We start from the raw sequence: 6236 nt of genomic DNA on the forward strand, positions 1-6236 counted from the left end.
GGTAGGCTTTGATGGTCAGTTTGGAATAATGACAAATAAGGAAGCAACACCACATGCAAATTTGTAACACAACAATATTTCCTCCTCAAAAGTCTAATAAGAGTTGGTGTCAGTTTGGTAAGCTTTGATGATCAGTTTGGAATAATGACAAATAAGGAAGCAACACCACACGCAAGTTTGTAACACAACAATATTTCCTCCTCAAAACTCTCAAAGTCTACTAAGAGTTGGTGTAAGTTTGGTAGGCTTTGAAGATCAGTTTGGAATAATGATAAATAAGGAAGCAACACCACACGCAAGATTGTAACACAACAATATTTCCTCCTCAAAAGTCTCTCAAAGTCTAATAAGAGTTGGTGTCAGTTTGGTAGGCTTTGAAGATCAGTTTGGAATAATGACAAATAAGGAAGCAACACCACATGCAAATTTGTAACAACAATATTTCCTCCTCAAAAGTCTAATAAGAGTTGGTGTCAGTTTGGTAGGCTTTGATGATCATTTTGGAATAATGACAAATAAGGAAGCAACACCACATGCAAATTTGAAACACAACAATATTTCCTCCTCAAAACTCTCAAAGTCTACTAAGAGTTGGTGTCAGTTTGGTAGGCTTTGAAGATCAGTTTGGAATAATGACAAATAAGGAAGCAACACCACATGCAAGTTTGTAACACAACAATATTTCCTCCTCAAAAGTCTTTCAAAGTCTAATAAGAGTTGGAGTCAGTTTGGTAGGCTTTGACAATCAGTTTGGAATAATGACAAATAAGGAAGCAACACCACATGCAAGTTTGTAACACAACAATATTTCCTCCTCAAAAGTCTCTCAAAGTCTAATAAGAGTTGGTGTCAGTTTGGTAGGCTTTGAAGATCAGTTTGGAATAATGATAAATAAGGAAGCAACACCACACATAAGTTTGTAACACAACAATATTACCTCCTCAAAAGTCTTTCAAAGTCTAATAAGAGTTGGTGTCAGTTTGGTAGGCTTTGATAATCAGTTTGGAATAATGACAAATAAGGAAGCAACACCACATGCAAGTTTGTAACAACAACATTTCCTCCGCAAAACTCTGTCAAAGTCTAATAAGAGTTGGTGTAGGTTTGGTAGGCTTTATGATGATCAGTTTGGAATAATAACAAATAAAGATGCAACACCACACACAAGTTTGTAACACAATATTTCCTCCTCAAAAGTCTTTCAAAGTCTAATAAGAGTTGGTGTCAGTTTGGTAGGCTTTGACAATCAGTTTGGAATAATGACAAATAAGGAAGCAACACCACATGCAAGTTTGTAACACAACAATATTTCCTCCTCAAAAGTCTCTCAAAGTCTAATAAGAGTTGGTGTCAGTTTGGTAGGCTTTGAAGATCAGTTTGGAATAATGATAAATAAGGAAGCAACACCACACATAAGTTTGTAACACAACAATATTACCTCCTCAAAAGTCTTTCAAAGTCTAATAAGAGTTGGTGTCAGTTTGGTAGGCTTTGATAATCAGTTTGGAATAATGACAAATAAGGAAGCAACACCACATGCAAGTTTGTAACAACAACATTTCCTCCGCAAAACTCTGTCAAAGTCTAATAAGAGTTGGTGTAGGTTTGGTAGGCTTTATGATGATCAGTTTGGAATAATAACAAATAAAGACGCAACACCACACACAAGTTTGTAACACAATATTTCCTCCTCAAAAGTCTCTCAAAGTCTAATAAGAGTTGGTGTCAGTTTGGTAGGCTTTGATGATCAGTTTGGAATAATGACACATAAGGAAGCAACACCATACGCAAGTTTGTGACACAACAATATTTCCTCCTCAAAAGTCTCTCAAAGTCTAATAAGAGTTGGTGTCAGTTTGGTAGGCTTTGATAATCAGTTTGGAATCATGACAAATAAGGAAGCAACACCGCACGCAAGTTTGTAACACAACAGTATTTCCTCCTCAAAAGTCTCTCAAAGTCTAATAAGACTTGGTGTCAGTTTGCTAGGCTTTGATAATCAGTTTGGAATAATGATGAATTATTAGGCTTTGATAATCAGTTTGGAATAATGACAAATAAGGAAGCAACACCACACGCAAGTTTGTAACAATATTTCCTCCTCAAAAGTCTTTCAAAGTCTAATAAGAGTTGGAGTCAGTTTGGTAGTCTTTGACGATCAGTTTGGAATAATGACAAATAAGGAAGCAACACCACACGCAAGTTTGTAACAATATTTCCTCCTCAAAAGTCTCTCAAAGTCTAATAAGAGTTGGTGTCAGTTTGAAGTGAACGTGATTCAGGCCATGTCCACATGAACACGGTGAGTTTTAAAAAGGCCTCTCCCGTGTTAAAACGATCTCCAGCCACACGTGTGCATTTAAAAACCATCTCTGTCCCCAAGCAAACGCATACCCTGGGTGTCATACGCATGCCAAAATACTGGGGGCGCTGTGGCCTAGCACTGTAGGACCATTTTAGCCAATCAGAAACATCCAACATGTAATTTCCGTAGGCGGCATATTAAAAATGTGTGGTCCCGGCAAGAAAGAATTATATATGTGGACTGACAGAGTAGTAGAGCTCCTCTATGAAAGTAGTTCTATATTTGTGCTTAGACAAGCCTTGAGTCCTTCAGCAAGATGTTTAAAGCCAGCAAGCAAGCGTCGTTCACCATTCTTCCAGTAGAGGGCGGAAATGACAAGAAAATCGTGTATTGAATGAAGGCGCAACATTTTGACGTCATCAGTCTGGGACAAGTAAATACTTATTTTATTTTATTTTTTAAAGTCTGTGTTTTTAGGAGGTAGCGGGGGGGGGGGGGGGGGGTTATATTGTAGTGTCCCGGAAGAGTTAGTGCTGCAAGGGATTATGGGTATTTGTTCTGTTGTGTTTATGTTGTGCTACGGTGCGGATGTTCTCCCGAAATGTGTTTGTCATTCTTGTTTGGTGTGGGTTCACAGTGTGGCGCATATTTGTAACAGTGTTAAAGTTGTTTATACGGCCACCCTCAGTGTGACCTGTATGGCTGTTGACCAAGTAAGCCTTGCAGTAATTCGTGATGAGAACAGCCGGTAGATATTATGTGACTGGGCCGGCACGCAAAGGAAATGCCTTTAAGGTTTATTGGCGTTCTGTACTTCTCCCTACGTCCGTGTACACAGCGGCGTTTAAAAATGTCATACATTTTACTTTTAGAAACCGATACCGATAATTATGAAACCGATACCGATAATTTCCGATATTATATTTTAAAGCATATCGGACATCCCTAGTTTTGATTTATATGATATATTTGATATGCTGTATCATGTAAAGCAGGGGTGTCAAACTCATTTTAGATGGGGGGCCACATGGAGAAATATCTACTCCCAAGTGGGCCGGACTGGTAAAATCACGGCACAATAATTTAAAAATAAAGACAACTTCAGCTTGTTTTCTTTGTTTAAAAATAGAACAAGCACATTCTGAAATTGTACAAATCATAATGTTGTTGTTGTTGTTTTTTACAATTATTTGTTGCAGTTAATAGTATTCTATTTTTATTTGTCTCTATTTATACTTTCTGAAAAAAATGATGTCATAATGTTCTTCAGTCAAATCATTGGTGTTCATTTTCAATCTATCAAGATAAAAAAATTATATCAAAATCAAATTACAGTAGAGATGTCTGATAATGGCTTTTTTGCAGACATCCGATATTGTCCAACTCTTAATTACCGATTCCGATATCAACCGATACCGATATATACAGTCGTGGAATTAACACATTATTATGCCTAATTTTGTTGTGATGCCCCACTGGATGCATTAAACAATGTAACAAGGTTTTCCAAAATAAATCAACTCAAGTTATGGAAAAAAAATGCCAACATGGCACTGCCATATTTATCATTGAAGTCACAAAGTGCATTATTTTTTTTTTAACATGTCTCAAAACAGCAGCTCGGAATTTGGGACAAGCATGAGGAGGTTGAGGTGGGTAGGATTGGGGGGGGGGGGGGGATGGGGGTATATTGCAGCGTCCCGGAAGAGTTAGTGCTGCAAGGGGTTCTGGGTATTTGTTCTGTTGTGTTTATGTTGTGTTTCGGTGTTAGTGTGGCACATATTTGTAACAGTGTTAAAGTTGTTTATACGGCCACCCTCAGTGTGACCTGTATGGCTGTTGACCAAGTATGAGTTGCATTCACTTGTGTGTGTGAAAAGCCGTAGATAATATGTGACTGGGCCGGCACGCAAAGGCAGTGCCTTTAAGGTTTATTGGCGCTCTGTACTTCTCCCTACGTCCGTGTACACAGCGGCGTTTTAAAAAGTCATACATTTTACTTTTTGAACCCATCCATCCATCCATCCATTTTCTACCGCTTATTCCCTTTGGGGTCGCGGGGGGTGCTGGAGCCTATCTCAGCTACAATCGGGCGGAAGGCGGGGTACACCCTGGACAAGTCGCCACCTCATCGCAGGGCCAACACAGATAGACGGACAACATTCACACACTAGGGCCAATTTTAGTGTTGCCAATCAACTTATTCCCAGGTGCATGTCTTTGGAAGTGGGAGGAAGCCGGAGTACCCGGAGGGAACCCACGCAGTCACGGGGACCCGATACCGATAATTTCCGATATTACATTTTAAAGCATTTATCGACATCTCTAAATTACAGTATGTTATTTTTGTAGTTTGATCATTTTCCTTGACGGATGTACTTAGCAACATGTGGTTTATTTTGTACATATGTAGCATCATCTGCAAAGATACAAATAATTGCTATTGTGACATCTAGTGGACACATTTAGAACAGCTGCTTCTTTCATTCAAAAATTTCGGGTTAATTTTTATACTTGGCAAACTCATCCCGCGGGCCGGATAAAACCTGTTCGCGGGCCTGATCTTTGATGTAAAAGGTCTGTGTTCCGCACATGAATGCTTTGCATCAATATTATTTCCAGCTGAGTGTAATTGTCATGAATAGAAACACAGTGATGTGTGCTCTTTACAAGATTAAGTTCAAGTACCAATGATTGTCACACACAAACACCACTAGGTGTGGTGAAATTATTCTCTGCATTTGACCCATCACCCTTGATCACCCCCTGGGAGGTGAGGGGAGCAGTGAGCAGCAGCGGTGGCCGCGCCCGGGAATCATTTTTGGTGATTTAACCCCCAATTCCAACCCTTGATGCTGAGTGCCAAGCAGGGAGGTAATGATGACGTAACAACTGCACTGTTGACTTGTTTACGACTTAAAAAGCAGGTGTTGATGTAATACTTCCCTGCTGTGAGATGTTACACCATGTTGGTGGTGTTTTTTCCAATGACATATAGTACAGATAATATAGTACCGCTTCAGGGTCGATTTTAAAGTTCTATTGTTAGTCTCTAAATGTCTTAAAGGCCTACTGGCACCTTCTTGTCTGTCTGACCTGCTTTCACCGTATCAACTCTTGAGGTCCTCTGGCACCAAACTTTTATCTTGAACAAAAACCAGAACAAAGAGCCACGGTGAGGCGGCATTTAGCCACTGTGGCCCCCACCTTTGGAACAGCCTGCCAGAGAGCCTCAGGACTGCAGAGACCCTTCAGATTTTTTTTTAAGGCTAAAGACACACCTTTTTAATCAGGCTTTTTACTCATCATACTAAACTCTTATTTGTATTTTTAGGGACCGCAATGTCCCTTTGGGACAGAGGACACTATTGTATTTGTAAGGTTTTATTATTATTATTACACCGCCTCTTTGAGCTGTAATTTGACCCCCTTAACATGCTTCAAAACTCACCATATTTGACACACACATCAGGACTGGCAAAAATTGCCATCTAATAAACAAACCCCAAAACTCAAAATTGCGCTCTAGCGCCCCCTAGGAAGAAAACACAGACAAAACTGCTTATAACTTCCAGTAGAAATGTCGTAGCGACATGAAACAAAAACCTCTATGTAGGTTTCACTTAGACCTACATTTCATACACTGACAAACATCAACAGGAAGTTGCCAATTCTCCCTTCAAAACAAGAGTTTTGTAAAAACAGTCACTTTTGCCACTTTGAGCTGCAATTTCACCCCCTTAACATGCTTCAAAACTCACCAAACTGGACACACACAACAGGACTGGCAAAAATTGCGATCTAATAAAAAACCCAACCCCAAAACTCAAAATTGCGCTCTAGTGCCCCCTAGGAATAAAACATAGACAAAACTGCTCCTAGGAAGAAAACACAGACAAAACTGCCTGTAACTTCCAGTAGAGACATGAAA

The sequence above is a fragment of the Nerophis lumbriciformis genome, linkage group LG11, assembly GCF_033978685.3.
Source record: "Nerophis lumbriciformis linkage group LG11, RoL_Nlum_v2.1, whole genome shotgun sequence".
NCBI lineage: Eukaryota > Metazoa > Chordata > Actinopteri > Syngnathiformes > Syngnathidae > Nerophis > Nerophis lumbriciformis.